The sequence below is a fragment of the Muntiacus reevesi genome, chromosome 2, assembly GCF_963930625.1.
Source record: "Muntiacus reevesi chromosome 2, mMunRee1.1, whole genome shotgun sequence".
Lineage (NCBI taxonomy): Eukaryota > Metazoa > Chordata > Mammalia > Artiodactyla > Cervidae > Muntiacus > Muntiacus reevesi.
Genome location: NC_089250.1, coordinates 120,419,743 through 120,439,227, shown reverse-complemented (window position 1 = coordinate 120,439,227; position 19,485 = coordinate 120,419,743). Strand labels below are relative to the sequence as shown.

Here is a 19,485-nt window from a genome sequence, read left to right as displayed (position 1 = left end):
AATTACCATGGCATGAACTCTACCATAAATAAATCAAGATTTCTATTTTAACTAATATTTTTTCACTCTAACTAGCTCTCCAAAGGCACTTTGAGAATTGAGGAAATAAGGTTTAGAGTGAGATGTCATTTATATTTTGCATTTTATATATATGGTTTATTCTAAAATCTCTGCAATTTCTCACCTCTCTATGACATTAAACTGCTTTTCATCAACACAATGCTGAGAAAGTAGGAGGTAAAGTCTAAAAGTATTACAGAATAACATCTCTAATATGACTTTAACAGTATTTTTAAGAAAACTCATTTCTTCAAATTATGGGATTGTGATTCTAGGGATACCTCTTCTATGATTCAAATTCAAAGGAATTTTCCAGTATATTTCCAACCCTGATCTCTCTCCTTATTTCTATATGCCTATTAACTACTCTGCTAAGATTGCATTCCATCTGCCCAAATCAAACTCATTAATTTTCCTTCCCATTCCTCTGGACATGCCTTCTCTTCCTCCTCCATCTGCTGTCACAGAGGACGGTGGTACCATCTCTCCAGTCACCCACGCCAAAACCCTGGCATCATTCCTGCCTCTATTCTTCTTAATAGCTCTCACTCTCTCCCGATACCTTCACACATTCATTTACTACTCACTTACCAACAGTGTTTTCTGAATATGTATTATACATTAATGCAACAGGCTACAAATAAAAATATGACAGGTTCTGCTTCAAGGACATAGTCTTGGGCAGAAAACTGACTGTTATGACTGATTCCATCTTTCAGTGTCACTGCTTCTTCATCAATTTAAGTGAATATGTGGTCTTGCCTCATTAGAGGTACAGGCAAGTCTTTCTGCAGTCAATGAGACCCTAGGCATCTGTACACTTACAGTCCCTTTCAAAGGAAAGGGATCATGTGTGATTCCTTCTACACAAACATCTGCAACTCTACCACTCTTGGCCCAAGTTTAAATCTTGGATCTGCCTTAAAGAAGTAACTGCACCTGTCTGGATGAGTTTCCTCATCTGTAAAAGTGGAATTATATTAACACAATTATTCTGAGAACTAAATGAGGTAATACCTAACATATATTCACCTCTATGTAGCAGACTATTATGAATGCTTTGAATATATTAATTTACAGAACCATTACAACTATCTTACAAGATAGGCTTATTATTTTAAATAATAATTTTATAGATGAGGACACTAAGGCAAGTGGAGTTTAAGGAATTTATCAAAGATTACACAGTTGGTAAGAGGTAGGGCCATAATTCTAATCAACAAGATCTAATTTGGGAGTTCATGTGTTAAATGCTACCCTAAATTGCCGTGCTGGATATTTTATGTACATTACTTTTTCACAGGAGAATTTTTCTTTTTTTTTTTCACAGGAGAATTTTTCTTACCCCCCCCCCCAAAGGAGAATTTTTCTTTTCTTGTACATTACTTTATAAAGTATTTAGAAAAGCCTGCTACAGGGTAGGTGCTTAAAAAAAAGTTTCTTCTTCTCCAACATGTTTATAGCGTACATGCAAACCTTGTACAGGAAGTAGCGGGTGCTACCCATGACATTCCCAGCTGCAAGATATTTTTATAGACTAAAAACTCTCCAACAACTTGTATGGAGAACAGGGTAAAATGGCTTCAAGAGTTTCATTGTAATCTAACAAAGAAAGCCCCTAATCTTTAAAAGAAAAATGTTAGGTGTTAGCTGACTACAAGCTCAAAAAGCATCAGTGCTTAAGACCAACTGCTAAGAACAAAGACAATCTAATCAAGCGCTGATAGAAGAACACTGCCATAGTCCAAGGCGTAACCATAAGAACATGGCCACAGTCAAGGGAGTAACCATCTTACTTTATTCCATCTGGTCAGGACTCTTAAATATTTTAGAAAATAACAAGAATGCAAAGGATAGAGAAATGACTACACTTGAGATACAACTGAAAGGACCAGGGATCTTTGCTCACAGAATATCAAAGGAATAAACTGTGAATGCACCTCTGTCAAGGACATGACAGAAATGATGGAAAACAAGACTAGACCAATTAAATGATTCATCAGATTCCTTCCAACTCTTAAGTTCTGAGTAAACAGTGTTCCTGCCAATGAATATTAATTTACTTCCCAAATATTTATTAAGTGCCTATTATATACACAATTCTGTATATAATAGTAATATAGTGACAAGAGCAAAACAGATTGAACCTTAATGGAGTTCACAATCAATAAGACAATTAAAACATTAAACAAGACAATACAAATGATACATAATCACAATTTGAGGGAAGTGCAAAGAAAGAAAAGTGCCAGGTCCTATAGGATAGACAGGTCAAGGGAAGCAATGCTGAGAAGTGACATTTCAGGTGCAACCTGATGAATACAAGAATTACTTACTCAGGTAAAGAAACAAGGCTGGAGAGGGGGATTGGAGGCACCAGAACAGACTGCACAAAGATTATGAGGCCAAGAAGAGCAAAGAAGAACAGTGTTTCTGAAATGTTGAGAAAGAGGATTAATATGGTTGAAGCTGAGGCTCAAGAGGCAGAAAAGGCAAGGACCAGGTCAGGCAACATCATGTGTGGATCTGGGATTGAAACGTAAGTGGGATGGGAACGTAGTTATCTGGTTTCTATGCAATGGACTGGAGGGAACAAAGGAGAAGCAAACAGACCACTAAGAAGGATATTGTAGCAGTTTAGGAGAGGGACAATGGTGGTTAAGATTATGGCAGTAGTGCTATAGTGGATGGAATCAAGACATACTTCACAAACAGATTCAGTAGGCCTTGGTAATGGATTAGATAGAGGGGTAAGGGAGAGTGAGGAGTCAAAAAAAGAAAATCCCTATGTTTCTGGCACCAGCAATTACTGAAATGGGGACAAACGGATTTTGAAAGGAGTGGGAAGAAGAGATCAATGGTTCAACTTTTGAGACTAAAGATATAAATCTGTTCTGTCAACAGCATAGAGATATTTAAAGCTATGGTCTTGTATGAGACAGCCTTCTAAGAATGGAAAGACAGAACAGTGCCAGAACACCAATGTTCATTCAAAAACTGTATTAATAAAAGCATTAAAATCATATATATTTATTTGGCATTCACCAACAAAATAAATTCATGATCCAGGCTCTGTCATGTACAGTATTAATGCAGTGTGTATTACCATAGTTGGGATATAAACTACTATTCATAAGTGATATTTTTCAGTTAAAAAACCCCCACCAATCTACCAAAAGATCACTATGGTGATCTAAAGTAAGTTCACAAATACTCTGACACTGTCTTCAAAAGATGAAGCCTAATTCCCTCTCTTGAATTCCCAATGGGCTTAAAGACTTATTTCTAACAAACTAAAATAAGATGGAAATGACAGATGTTGTCTTCTGAGACTAGATCATAAAAGGCATTTCAGATTCCTCCCTAGTCACTCTTGAAATACTCTGAGGGAAGAAGCTAGCTGCCATGTAATAAGGACACCCACACAGTCTCATGAAGAGGCCCCCGTGGCAAAGAACTGGGGCCACCTGCCAACAATTCCGTAAGTGAGCCACCTTGGCCGCGGATCGGTCAGTGCCAGGGAAGCTTTCCAGTAACTGCAGCTTCACAGATATCTTAACTACAATTTATGAGTCCTTAAACTAGAACCGTCCAACTAAGCCTTTGGTGGACTCCTAATGGCTAGAAAAGGTATGAGATGATGATAGATGTTGGATGTTTTAAGCTGCTAAGATTTTTGGTAATTTGTTGGGCAGTAGTAGGTAACATTCATTGCTATAATATAGTCATTCTGAGAAATTTGTTGAAATAATAAAAGCCTAATCACTTTAAGTTATTGCACAGTCAACCAAAAGGCACGAGTCTGAAAAGCATAGTTAAGTCAGAGTATAACAATAAAAACATAACAAAAATAGGGAATTCCCTCATAGGCCAGCGGTTAGGACTCTGTGCTTTAACTACCAAGGGCCTGGGTTGGATCCTGGTCAGGGAACTAAGATACCACAAACCTCATGGTGCAACCAAAAAGAAAAAAAAAAACAAAGGTATAACATAAATAGTCACAATGCCCAAAGAACTAGCTGGATAATATAACTAACATCTTTCTTTCAAAGGAGTAATCGAAAATATGTTCTTTATATTTAAATGATCTCAGCAAGTAAGGTTTATTTTTTGTGGGGGGAAAAACTGTCCCTAGTTCCACACTATACACTATTACATCTGCCTTTTTAAACTATGGAATCCATAAAGATAACATCAGTTTTGTGTTCTACATAAAGGCACTTATTTCATATAATACCCTGGCAAACTGAAGAAAGTATATTCTGATGTCTACTGGTTTCAAAATCAGCTCCACTATTTATTTGCTATGTAATTTGGGGGGAAGTTATTTAATCTATCTAGGTCTCGGTTTCCTTAGCCACAAAATGGGAACAGTATTACTAACCCAAATGAGTTAGCACCCTGGATCTAAATATTAAGCATTCAGTAAATACATGTCAATTGTTACTGTTGTAATTAATAATAAAAATACTGATGACTTCCCCTTTATTTGTTCCAGCATATTAACTTTTTCTATAATCATAATGTAACAAAAATAGTAAACTTATTTCGCAACCATTCCTGAAACTGAGTACTTTTATAATCCTAATACCTGAAAATAAAAGTATTTTTAAATTCCTAGAATAGTTCATTGGAATTTTTCTATTAAAATTAAAAATATCTGATCATACAACGTTAAGAAATAAGTAAGTGACATCTGAAATGCCACATGATCAAAATTTTAAAATGATGCTGGTGTTTAAAAGCTATTATTAGTTAGTCCAAATAGGAATCTAAATAGATTACTTTCCTTTCCTGTATACATAGACTGGTGGCTTCTTCTTCAGGAAAATAAGACTATGACAACATTACTCAATAAAATATAAATTATTCTTAAATAAAAAAAAAATTTAAAGCTTCGCAAATAGCAAGAAAGCTAAACCAATAGTTCTATCAGGATAAAAAAAACCCAAAAAACAGGAAAAGGCCGAAGTCAGCTGAAAAAACAGACTAAAGTCATTCTTTCCGCTTCCCGTTAAGCCCTCCACCCTTAATTTTTACTTTCTAGTAGTGAGGTTTGGGAATTTTCAACAAGCTGGCTAACTGCCAACTCCATAAAGTAGTAAGGAGAAAACTCTCCCTTCCAGGGGTCCCTCCCCCTAGGCAGCTCCAGGCGCCTGGTCTGACAAGCTTTCTGAGAAGGACTAGACTCATTGCAGACTTTCTGGCTCCACAGCCATTGTTTGCATGGCTGCTTTGCTCCTGATCCAGAGCCTGGATTAGCATAAGAATATTGTCTTTTCCCTTAACAAGCAACTCATCCATCTTTTCCCCATTTCTAACTTCCACCCCCATCAATCCCTAAACTAATATATACATATACAAATGGAGCAACACTATTCAGGTTATTTTTATATTAGTGTAAAAAACAGTCACTCAAATTTAAACACAAAACCTTAAGAAAATAACATGCTTAAATAAAGTTATGTGAGTTATCTGTGGTAATACATAGGAATCTCATCAAAAAGTCTGCCTTAGAGTCCATGCTGTGAAAACTTGTGATGGGTAAGACATTCATAATGAGGTCTTTTGGGAAGTCAGAAAAAGGAGCAAAGAGAACCAATCTTATAGCTAACTTCTGACCTACAGTAGGATTAGGGAAGTCCCACTTTATAAACACATTTCTAATTGTAGTGTCTCCATCCACCCTGAGGTCACTAATTTTATCAACACCCCTGAAATTACCTTCTCACTAGACCTTCCCTTTTTCCAATGTTCAATTATTTATTCAAAGTAAATTTAACATATTTAAACCTTTGTTTTTCTGCTCAATTACCCTCTCTTCATTCAATATCTTTTACTTTCCTTCTGTGCCAAGAAACTGTTCTCAACACAAGTAAAATTCTTCCTGGAACAGAGATGCAAGACAAACTGGTATGGCATTATTATAGTTGATGTGCTTAGAAGTTTTATATCCCTCACTAGGGGCCTCAATATTAGATGTACAAATAAATGCTTCTTGGTTTATTAACTATTTTAAGAAACAGGAGATAATCTATTTTCAAAATACCGTTCAACAAATTCACTAACCTAGTTTCTTCACAGTTTTTTTGTTTGTTTAACCATATTAAACAAAAAACCTCACAAGTAATTAGAACTAGTTTATGCTGTCTATTCATTTGTACATCAGTGGTCAGAAAAGATTCTTAATGCCAGCAGTTAATTGAGGGGGTCTGGGTGTTAATTCTTCTGTCTCTCCTCTAGAACAAAGCACAAATGACAAAGAAATAAACAACAACAAAACAGGCAGAGCAGTTGCAGAAATGCCTAGGAGGGATCAGAATCTGGTCACCCCAACAGGGCTTTCCCAGTGGCTCAGTGGTAAAGAATCCGCCTGCAATGCAGGAGCCACAGGTTCAATCCCAGAATTGGGAAGATCCCCTGAAGGAGGGTATGGGCAACTCACTCTAGTACTGTTGCCTGGAGAATTCCATGGACAGAGGAGCCTGGCAAGCTATGGTCCATACGGTCACCAAGAGTTGGACACGACTGAAGTGACGGCACACACGCACACAGGTATACTATGGGTAACGGTAAACAATACTGTGTTTGTTTCTGCTTCGCAGAGTCGGACACAACTGAAGTGACAGCACGCATGCACGCACGCACACAGCTATACTATGGGTAATGGTAAACAACACTGTGTGTTTCTGCATAGTATTTTTACAGAGATAAAATCAGTGCTATGTGGTTAGTGACTGGTTCAAGGTAGAGCAAAAGACAGATCTAGTTCTTTTATGCCAATTAAATGAGAGAAACTCATATACAGTATTTAGTGGCAACTTTATGTTGTTAGCATATTACCATTTTTATAATGTGCAAGTTAGTTTTACATGTATTACACCATATATTGGGCTTCCCTGGTGGCTCAGATGGTAAAGTGTCTGCCTACAATGCGGGAGACCCGGGTTCAATCCCTGGGTCAGGAAAATCTCCTGGAGAAGGAAACACAACCCATTCCAGTATTCTTGCCTGGAAAATCCCATGGATGGAGGAGCTTGGTAGGTTACAAGTCCATGGGGTCTCAAAGAGTTGGACACAACTGAGCGATTTCACTTTCACACCATATATAGATGACCATTACAGTAAGTAAAATTATTCCTACTTTTAAAGAGAAGACAAGTTCAAGAAGCTAAAGTGACTTGCTGAGTTCTACATAGCTAGTAACTTGAAGGAAAAACTACAACTCAGGTCTTTATTCCCAAGTGCAGTGTTTTATCCAGTAAGCACACAAGTAAGTACCTTAAACCTGGTGGCTCAGTCAGCAAAGAATCCACCTGCAATTTAGGACACCTCCGGCTCAACCCCTGGGTCAGGAAGATCCCCTGGAAGAGGGCATGGCAACCCCTCCAGGATTCTTGCCTGGAGACTCCCCATGGACAAAGGAGCCTGGAGCCTGGCAGGCTACAGTCCACAGGGTTGCAAAGAGTCGGACAGGACTGAGCGACTAAGCACAAGTACATCAAAAGGGAAATAGGAAGCTATTTTCTACTGAGCCATGTAAGATTTTATTTCATCATCACAGAAGAGAATGATGCTCAGCAAAGTTAAGAAACTTGCTCAAGTTCACAAAACCAGTAAGTGGCAAGGCTGCTGCTGAGAAGGCCCAAATTCTACTCGTTCAGTCAAGAGTGATAGATAATGAGGAAAAAAAAAAAGAAAAGAAAACTACAGTGCTCCTTATTACACCATTGCTTTTCAGCAACAACAAAATAATACCCCCCCCCTCAAAAAAAAGAAACAACCAAACATCCTAACCACTGTTATGTGATGCTGACCTGGGACAGGTTTTTTACCTGACAACAAGTCTTTTACCAGCTGGCTCCTTGACAGGTTCTGGCAAAATGGGAACTAGAGAAGACTGGAGGAAGGAAGAAGGAACTTCCATCTTCCTGATTTTGTTTGTTGTTCCGGTCAGAGCTACCTGAATAATATCCTTTGCCATGGTTGCAGCAGCAGATTCAGTTTTCAGCTTCCTTCTATACTCCCAGAACTAGCCTTGTGGGCCCTGTTCAGACCTAGATGTGCCTACACACCAGGGTTTGAGCGCCAGTGCTTCAAGATCCCAGAGCAGATCCTCGGGTGCCGGCACAGCTGGGCTCTGAGCTCCCTTCATAGAGGACTGGGTGAGGGCTCCACAAGGGCAGTTTTTCCTCCAAGCTTTTAGGTTCTGAAACCTCAGCCTTTAGGGGTGTATTTGTTCCCACAATTAGTATTTCTGTTTAATTCCAATGTTCGTTTGGCTTTTTAACCCTCCAGTACTTGTGCAGTTAATTCCCTACACCAAATTCTGTTAAAATAACCAGTGTGGTTTCAATCTTCCTGACTGGGCCCTGATTGATACAAATATTTTCAGAAAACAGATCTCAGAGAGCAAGTGACTGACTATACCCACACATACCACATAGACATTTTCATATACATTCATTTCATCAAAGAGGTCTAACATTTCCTAAGTGCTTATAAAGTGAGCTTTAATAGATATTCAGAGAGTATTTTAAGATATTCTGATTTTAGGAATGAGTTCTTCTAGACTCAGTACATTTTTTTCTGACCACAAATAATTTTAACCTATCAAAGTCAGAAATTTGTTCAAGACTAGTTGGTCCTTCTATTCTAACCCATGTTACCCAAGTCAAAATGCTTGAATTTGGCTATCAAAACAGATTTCTCTTCTCCTTAGTTAGCAACATTACATTTAATAAAAAACTTTTGTAATTAACTTAGTAGAACCCTGTGGCCAAAAAAGTTTAATTGAAACGCTAAATCAATTTTAAGGAGAATATATCTAATCTCTAGAACTAGGGAGAAAAAAAAAAAATCAAAGCAGAACTTCAAGAAAAACAAAGAGCAAACCCATATCTCAGGAAACCAAATCAAAGTATGTGTGTATTTATGCTCTTAATATGAAACAACACTTTTTCAAAAAATCACACTTTTTTTCAATTTTGTACCTCCCTAAGAAAATCTGGAAACACACAGGTAACTTTGGTTGGACCAATAACTGGGGCATGACAGGATACACAGTAACCAGAGACCAAAATGGAAAATACAATGCAATGTGCAAAGACAATCCCTCAAATCAGAGAACTATCTCAACCAAATGCCAACAGGGCTCTCCTTGTTGAGAAACACCTGTTCTTGACTAGAACGACCAATCAGATTCCTTTTTTTTGGCGGGGGGGGGGGGGGGGGGCGGTGAAGCAGCACTGCAAGGCTTGCAGGATTTTAGTTCCCTGACCAGGGACTGAACCTGCCCTAGATAGTTAGAAGTGCAGAATTCCAACTACTGGACTGCCAGGGAATTTCCCAGATTCCATCATTATCTGAAGGCTCCTCTGAGGTGCTAGATGTTCAAAAAGCAATAGTTTTAAGCCTCTTAGAAGCAAAATTATCTTAAACTAATGTCTGAATGCAACTTTATTTTTGCTTTTTTTTCTTCTCATTCAACCACTTTACAAAAACAATCATATTCTTGCTGTGTTAACCAAAGAGATTGTACAACGCAAAAGGAATTTAAAAATCAAATGTTTTTCTCCACTTTTTCTCTATCTATAGCTTTCAAAAATGCAGTGTATACAGGTTTTCTGAAGCGAGGCCCCACCTAGGCCAAGCCAATTAGCGTTTTCTATCTTCTATGCCACAATGAAAAGTTCAGGGGTAAACTGTTCTTACATAGTGTCTAAGGTGGCCAGTAGAGACAGTCTTTCTTTCAGATTGACTATGAATAAGAAAATTGCTGCTGCTGGCAGCTATGTTGGGACCTGAAGGGAAACCAGAGGTAGAGCCAGGAGACTAAAAGAAGCCAGATCCTTGGAGCTACCAACGAGCTGCTTTAGCAACTCTGCCTGACGTCTGAATTACTTAGGGACTTTTCAATTAACAGCCAATAAATTCTCTTTATTTTTTAGGTCAGAGAGAGTCAGTTTTTCTATTATAACAGAAGATTAAAGGAGAAAGTATACTTGAATATTCCGAGTTAGGTCAGTATAAAAGTAATAGTTTTAGCCAAATATCTCAGAAAAGATACTGGATAACGCATATGCCAAAAAAAAAAAAAAAGACTGGTACAAGGTAGAATTACTTCTAAGAGAGAGCGCACACAGCATAAAAATTTACTGAATATAATTAGCAGCTATTTAATTTACTGCTCCGGTCTTTCTCTTTTTATCCCCAAGTCTGCTGCACCCTCAGTCTTTCCCAACACAGCAGCCTCCCTACTTCTAGTTCCCCAGACCTAAAACCTTTCAGTCACTCTTGGCAACTCCCTCCTTCCTTCTCATACTCCACAGTCCATGAGATCAGCAAATCCTGTTGGTTCTTCCTTCAAAATATATCGAGAACCTATGTACTTCTCATGACTCCACTGTTCTCTCTCTGGTCGATGCCGCTAACACCTTTTGCCTGGATTACTGAAAAAGCCTCCTAGAACTGGACTCCCTGCTTCAACCCATATCCACCCACAGTATATTCTCAACACAGCAGCCAAAGTGGTGACAGAAAGCAACTAGATCGCATCACTCCCCTTTTCATACCTCCCAATGGTTTCCCAACTTACTCAAGTGTAAAAGCTGACGTTTACAACAGCCAGTAAGACTCCAATTCCTCTACTTCAGCAGCAAGGGCCTCCCGGTTCTTCAAACACGTCAGGGATGGCCCTACTGCAGGACCTTTGCACTAGCAAGGTCCTCTCCCTATGGCATTCCTCCCCAAGACATCTACCTGTATGACTTGCTACCTGACCTCTTCTAAGTGCTTACTCAACATCCCTTTCTTATTTAGTGTTCCTGCGCACCCTATTTAAAACTGTAATCCCATCTGCATCCCTGGCATTCCCATACTCCATCCCTGATATCTTTTTTTCTCTTTAGCACTTGTCACCCTGTAATTTAATATATAATTTATTATTTGTTTTATTGCCTGCTACCTGCTCCAGAATGTACACTCTGTAGGAGCAAGGGTATAAGTCTACTCTGTTATTTCTAGCAACTAGAACAGTGCTTGGCACAGAGTTGGTACTAAATAAATATTTGCTGAGGGAATGATTGAGTACAACAGAAGGAATTAAAACGTTATGCCAATTCCTTTTACTTTCATATACAAACGAGACTTTCCCATAAGGGTTTTGCTGTGGGTAAACTATTCCATTTCCTTATCTCAACACAACTGAAATGATACAAAAACCACACCACTTCCTTTGGTTCACTTTGAGTCCTGACTTGTGTCAAGATCCAGTAAAAAAAAAAAAACACAATTTTTTCCCACTGTTTTCAGTGGATACACTCAAGTTTAACATACAAATTAGAAGGTCTTAAGAAAGACATGTTTAAGGAAACATTGTTTCCCAAGATCTAAAATATTGCTTAAGGCAAACAATGGCTTCGGTTATATCTGACAATACCCCACAGTTTTAGCAAGTAAAATAATTGTGGAAATAACCACAGACAAAAAGAAAATACAGTCCTTTTGGGGGAGCAAACAACGTGGTCTGATGAAGAGAATTTCAAAGCATTATCTACACTCAACTGCAGAGACACTATCTACACTTAAAGCAGACAAAGGAAGGGTTCAAAGGTAATATTTATATGTAAATTGAAACTCACCAAAGGCCCTGAATAAGAATAGAAGGTGTTAAAATCAGGCTGCTAACAATTCTTCCCTGACAAGCATGAACCACAAACTATAGGGAACTAAACCTTGCAAACCTGTAGGTCTAAGAAACAACACTCAAGATTACAAATTTGGGCGTATTAATGTGAAACGCTTGGAAATCTAGGAAGTTTTCCGCTTTTTAGATAAAACATCTCCCTTTTCTTTACACTGTCAGAATGTTTTTTAGGTTAAAATGTGCTAGTTTAGAGTGTCTTTAGGAAGGAGTTCTGTGGCAGACTTGACATTAATATGTCCTTTTTCCCCCTCTAGTATCCTTTTTTCAGCTCTAAGATACCTAGTTTAACTACTTATCAACTTACACTTTTATTAAAGAAAGGATTGTAAGTAACAGTCTTAGAGTCAGGAGACCTAGGATTCAGTTGCAAATTCTGTCTAGTTGGTTAGTTGATCTTGGAAAACTCACTTCCATCTCTAGACATTAGTTTCCTCATCTGAAACAAAATAACCATTTTATTAAATTCATTTATTAAAATATATAATACAGTGAAGACTTCTATCTCTCATATCCTATTAGTCTATATAAACTACACTCACTGAATACAGTGCCTCAAAGACATCACCTAAGAATTATCTAGGCGCTGAGTAAAGCAGGCCAAGTATCACTGAAGCTGCACACTTTCTCTGGAACTGAGGGAACCACTATTCTGACTGGCATTTAACAGTGCTGTCTTTATATACTTTTATACTTTATGTGGTATATATCCCAGGCAATATTGTTTGACATACTGTCAAATTTGCTACAGATGTATAAAAATTGTATCATTCTATTAATATGTATATATTTTAATATTCTGCTTATTTTTCACTCAATATTGTGATTTCCATCATAGCCACACATAGCTCCTTTTAATTCATTTTCATTGTTATACAGTGTTCCATTTTTCTGAGAGTGATGGACATTTAGGCTGTTCCCATGTTTTGGTATCGCAATAAACGCTGCAATAAATAAACCAAAATAGATGCTTTTGTTACTGTTGTTTGGGTAAATAATTCTGAAAGACAGATTTCTTGGAAGTGGGATTCTGGGTCTAATGGTAATTAGGTAGATATTTTGGTAATCCCTTCTGGGACTGTACCATTTTGTACTTCCAAATGGCATAAGAACAATTTTAAAATACTGCTGAAGGATGGAGAATAAACTTAACATATGGAAAAATATACTATATGATACACAGAAAACCTCAAGATCATGTATATAAATTCTTCCTAAATTAATCATAAATTTAATGATATTCTTTTTCACATTACAGTCCCCTTTTATTCTTTATTTGCTAAGAGTTTTCATCATAAATGGGGTTGAATTTCATCAAGTTTTTTCTCCACCCACTGATATAATCACAGTGGCTTCCTCCTTCATTGTGCTAATGCATAAATTAATTAGCAATAATCCATATTAAGAGCTCTCTTAAAGAGTAACCCATCTATGGTAGTTTTAGGATTCACAACTTCATTCATATTCCTCTTTTCAAGAGATGGAATCTAATTACTTCGAAAGTGGCTGGACTGAGTGACTCCCTACTAACAAACAGAATAAAGTGAAAGTGACAAAGCATGACTTCTGAGACTCAGTCTTCAAAGGCAATGCAGCTCCCTCCTTGCTCTCTTTCTTGGGCCATTTATTCTGGGGAGAGTCAGATGCCATTGTGCAAAGATATTCAAAGAATCTGTAAAGAGGCTCATGCAGTGAGGAACAGAGGCTCCTGCCAACTGCCAAGGGAACGTGCCATCTTTGAAGTGGATTCTCCTCCAGTCAAGCTTTCAGATGAAGGTAGCCCCTGCTGACATAACTACAGTCTCACAAAATATCCTGAACCAAAACCACCCAGTAAATTGCTCCTGAATTCCTGTAAGTTAATTTAAGCTTTCATCACCTCAAGTCTCTAGGTTTTAGGATGCACCGTTATGCAGCAATAATAATTAACACACTAACATTCTTGGATTTCTGGGATAAAATCTGCTTTGTCATTATTAAATAATAATTATCTTGTCTGGTCTCTGTGCCTGGTTCCGGGGTAACCGGAGTGTCTTTGTTATTTACAAGCCTCATGGATCACACTTGAGTTTATGCTAATGAATGACTCAGGATGGGGGCTGGTCACCAAAATGACCAGTGATATGATTAGAGGGTTGGGGCTTTGAGCCAGTCCAATCTTGAGGGAGTTTGGATAGGGCTAAAGATTGAGTTCAGTCAAGTGGCCAGTTGTTCAACTGTGGCTATCTAATGAAACTTCCATAAGAACAGCACACCATGGCTCAGATAACCTTCCTGGCTAGTGACATATTGATACACTGCCAGGATGACATATCATGATTCCAAGGGAAATGGGCACGTAAGCTCCACATCTGGAACCCTCCCCAACCTCACTTTGTATGTCTCTTTCATTTGCCTGGTCCCAATTTGCATCTTTATAATATTAAGTTCTGTGAGTCATATAAATGAACTGTCAAACTGCGGGGGTGGGGGTGGGAGGGTGGTCATGGGAATCCTCCTGGATTTGCAGCCAGTTCAGAAGTGTGAGTAGCCTGGGAACACCCAAACTTGTGACTGGCATCTCAAGCGAGCACAGTTTTGTTGGGGACTGTGCCCTTAAATTTGTGGAGTCTGACACTTAACAGTAGGTAGGCAGTATCAGAATTGTATTGCAGTATCATACACATGATCATGTTTTAATAACACCACTGGATTTGTTTTGCTAACATTTTGTTAGGTTTTTTTTTTTTCATTTTGTTAGCTTTTATATCCATGTTCATAAGAAAGACTGACCTATAATTATTTTCACATATTATCCATGCCTGCTTTTAGTATCAAGGTTATACCTACTCACATAGAATAAGCTGAGGAACCTTATTTTGCTATTCTCTTAAATAGTCTGCATAAATCTTGACATATCTACCACATGAATAGTTTAACAGAACTCACCTTTAAAATTATCTGAGCCATGGGTTTATCAGGGAGTGTACAGGAGGAGGCAGATCTTTACAACAAATTAAAATTCTCAAAGAATAAAAGAAATATCTAGGTTTTCTGTTTAGCCATAATCAATTTTATTAAGTAACATTTTAAAAATTGCTTTATTTAAATTGTAAAATGAAAAAAAGAAAAAATATTGTAAAATGTATAGGCCTAAAGCTATTCAAGGTATCTCTTATTTTTAAAAAATCTCTTTTATATCTGAAGTTATGTCCTCCTTTCCATTCCCAATACTACTTGTGCTTCCTGGGTTTTTCTTGATCTGTTATTCAAATGGTTTGTCCATTTTATTAGTCTTTTCAAGAAACCAACTTTTGGCTATGTTAATTCTCTCCATCATATCATAGAAGTCTTTTCCCCCATTAATTTCAAACCCAATTCTATCACTCATTATCTAGAAGCCTCAGTTTTCTCATCTGTAAAGTGGGAATAATAATAGTACCTACACCTCACAGTGTTGTTACAAATGAGATAATCCTTGTAAACGATATGGAACAGTGCTTAGTACATATAACAAATACTCTACAAGTGTTAGCTTTTATCTTTATTATCTATTTTACTTCACTTTATATTGCTGTTCTTTTCCTAGTTTAAATTAGGGGCTTACTTTATTAATATTTTAATCTTTTAATACATCTACTTCTGCTTTATTGACTATGCCAAAGCCTTTGTGTAGATCACAACAAACTGGAAAATTCTGAAAGAGATGGGAATACCAGACCACTTGACCTGCCTCTTGAGAAACCTGTACGCCAGTCAGAAAGCAACAGTTAAGAATTTGACATAGAACAACAGACTGGTTCCAAATCGGGAAAAGAGTACGTCAAGGCTGTATACTGTTATCCTGCTTATTTAACTTATATGCAGAGTACATCATGAGAAACGCTGGGCTGGATGAAACACGAGCTGGAATCAAGATTGATCAAGAAATATCAATAATCTCAAATATGCAGATCACACCACCCTTATGGCAGAAAGTGAAGAAGAACTAAAGAGCCTCTTGATGAAAGTGAAAGAGGAGAGTGAAAAAGTTGGCTTAGAACTCAACATTCAGAAAGCTAAGATCATGGCATCTGGTCCCATCACTTCATGGCAAATAGATGGGGAAACAGTGGCTGAAGGTCTGTCTAGTCAAAGCTATGGTTTTTTCAGTAGTCATGTATGGATGTGAGAGTTGGACTATAAAGAAAGGTGAGTGCAGAAGAACTGATGCTTTTGAACTATGGTGTTGGAGAAGACTCTTGAGAGTCCCTTGGACTGCAAGGAGATCAAACCAGTCAATCCCAAAGGAAATCAGTCCTGAATATTCACTGGAAGGACTGATGCTAAAGCTGAAACTCCAATACTTTGGCCACCTGATGTGAAGAACTGACTCATTTGAAAAGACCCTGATGCTGGGAAAGACTGAAGGTGGGAGGAGAAGGGGACGAGAGAGGATGAGATGGTTGGATGGCATTACCGACTTGATGGACAGGAGTCTGAGTAAACTCTGGGAGTTGGTGATGGACAGGGAGGCCTGGCGCGTTGCAGTCCATGGGATTGCAAAGAGTCGGACATGACTGAGTGACTGAACTGAACTGAATGTAAGCCTTCAACACGTCACACAAGTTTAATATGCCCTAATTTTCTTTATTGTTTAGTTCTAGGTGTTTTCTGACTTGCATTATCATTTTATTTTTGACCTGTGGGATTTACAGAGGTAGGTTTTTAAGTTTCCAAATGCGTGTCTGTATATACTGTTTGTCATTCAGTTTTAACTTAAATGTATTGGTTGACAAAAAATAAGGCTATGATCATTTGAACTGTACAGCCTAGTGAATGATAACAATAAAATGCTAATTTCTAAACCAAACCTAACCTTTAAAAAGGGCTTCCCTGGTGGCTCAGTCGGTAAAGAGTCTCCCTGCAATGTGGGAGACCTGGGTTCAAACCCTGGATCGGGCAGATCCCCTGGAGAAGGGAATGGCAACCCACTCCAGTATTCTGGCCTGGAGAATTCCATGGACAGAGGAGCTTAACAGGCTACAGCCCAAGGGGTCAAACAGAGTCGGACATGACTGAGTGACTAACATTTCAATTTACAACTTTTAAAACTAAATGACCTTGTCATGGTCTCTGCTTTAAAAAAAATCTATGAATATTCTCATTTCATAGGACGGAATTACCAAGACATAAGAAAAATTGTTATGATCTGGCCTCTGCCAGGCTTTCTAACGCCATCCTCCCACTCACTTCTCATACCCTTACAATGATCCAACTATAGTGAAGTCACTGAAGTCTATTTACAGGCACCCCTTTTAGACTCCTTTGCACATTCTTTTTGTTCTTTCCTTTGTTTCCCACCAGGTTAACAACAATTCACTCTTCAGACCTGTTCTACTCATCATCTGTGTAAGCAATCTCTGATTCCTACATATCAGGCTGAGTGAGCTGGCCTATCTGTACTTCCAGTGTACCCAGAACATGAAGCACAGCTGTACCATAGCTCTCAATGAACACCCATTCATAAAGTATTTATTAATTATTTGGTATTTGCTTCACACCAATTATACAATAGTAAATGAAACAAACATGATCCCTCCTCTCATAACACTTATTTAATCAGATGTTTTTTGACTTATCTTGCAGCACTTGTAATCTCTACTTTCTAGCACGTTACTGAGCAAAACAGTAAGTGTTCAATAAGTGAATGAAAGAAATAAAAATATTAGTATCTTAAGGGAAACATAATTGGGGAATTAAATCAACTATAAAAATCACATAATAAACTCTAAAAGTTCTTTATAAGTATACTGACATCTACCAACGCATCTCCAAACCTATTGCCAGTTACTACTGATGCTGGGAGGGATTGGGGGCAGGAGGAGAAGGGGACGACAGAGGATGAGATGACTGGATGGCATCACCGACTCGATGGACATCACTTTGAGTAAACTCTGGGAGTTGGTGGACAGGGAGGCCTGGCGCGCTGCGATTCATGGGGTCAGAAAGAGTCAGGCAAGATTGAATGACTGAACTGAACTGAATTGAACTGAACTAAGCCAACAATCCTAGTACTAGCTCAGGAACTTTGCTCCCCACCTTCTGGTGATTTCTACATGGTAGAGAAAAGAAATTTAAATTCAAGTCACGAAAGGGGAAGCTCAGTATACTCAAAAGCCCCCCTTGGTCCAATATTTCTGGTTTATTTCATATTTTAAACTATCTGTGCTCTAAGTTTATTTACTTTTTCTTACAATACTGTTTTTATACCATGAAGTAAGAAATCTAACATGTCATACATACTTGACATGTACTAATTCATTTAATCCTCACACTGACTTTGAGGCAAGTATTCTCATTATGTATAATTTTATAAAAACATATCCTAAAAATCAATAGCCTGATGGTAACATAAAGGTCAGTGAGATGCCAACTGGGTGGAGGGGAGCATGGTAAGGAGGGGAATGGGATTAGGATAGTGAAGAGGGCCTTAGGCCTTGGTGCATACTGTTCAGAATTGTATACAAGAACTTATGCATGTCTCATTTATGTAATCTTTGAAAACATTTTTAAAACTGTTCTGAAAAGAGACAATTAGACCTCCTCTGACACTTAATCACAAAAAAAACAGAACGGAAAGTGGAAGAGAGGGAGGAAAGGAAGGAAGCAGATGAATTCAAAAGTTAAACTAGAATTTCTATCTGAGACACCTACATTGGAAATTACCTTACAAACCACTGAAAATATAAAACAGTGGAACAGGAGAGAAGCATTGGGATGGAGGACAAAGACAGGAATTGAAATGTCACTAAGAAAGTGAAAGTGTTAGTCAGTCAATAGTGTCTGACTCTTTGCAACCCCCTTGTCTCACCAGGCTCCTCTGTCCATGGAATTCTCCAGGCAAGTATACTAGAATGGGAGAGGGGAAAAAAGGAATATACTAGAGTGGGTACCCATTCACTTCTCCGGGGCATCTTCCTGATCCGGGGATTGAACCCAGGTCTCTCACACTGCAGGCAGATTCTTTACCGTCTGAGCCACCATAAAAGACGCTACTGGAAACCTTGTGGCATGCTCTTCCCACAGTATCATATGCAGCTGCAATAACACAAACCACTACCTGAATCTAAAAGCATCCAAACTGGAGAATGATCAAGTAAGTAAGCAAGGAGAATATAAATCAAACTCAAATTGAGAAAAGAATAAAGGTGTATTCATTGTGAGGAGGCAGTCTGAACTGAAGAGGATGAGAATAAACTGTCTCTGTCTCCCTTTCAGGAGAAGCACAGCAATCAGAGAGCCTGAGGGCAAGACCTGCAGGATGTTTCTGAGACTACGAGTTGTAGATTTCTCTAAAGAAAACAGTAGGTGTGGGAAAACATTTTCAATGGAGTCCATGGAAAGACCAACAGTAAAGATGAAGCTCATTTTCAAGTTGGAACAGCAACCGCTTTAGTGCAATGTAGGGCCCTCTAAAGGCTGCTCATCTAAAAAATAAATCTCTAGCAGACCTAGAAGCAACTGTCATCTGCCACACTGCTAACAGACCTTGCAGTTAGGAGGGCTTAGAAGCACTGAGGACTCCTCCCAGAGCTTCAAGGAATGGGTAACAATTTGTTGGTCCCTTTGTTATCAGTCCACAGAATAGAAACAACTCTGTCTTTCATACCTACTAGTTTGTCCCTGAATAACAGATGCCTACAGCCAGAACCCAAAATTTTGGAATGGGCCTAAAAAAATACAATTCATTTAAAGGGAAT

The 19,485-nt window shown here is 38.2% G+C and overlaps 1 protein-coding gene across 2 annotated transcripts in view; it reads right to left on the bottom strand.

Annotated features, from left to right (window-relative positions):
• Nucleotides 1-19,485, bottom strand: part of BMPR1A (bone morphogenetic protein receptor type 1A) — a 139,431-nt gene that overhangs the window by 32,814 nt on the left and 87,132 nt on the right. The gene's annotated exons all lie outside the window — the stretch shown is intronic.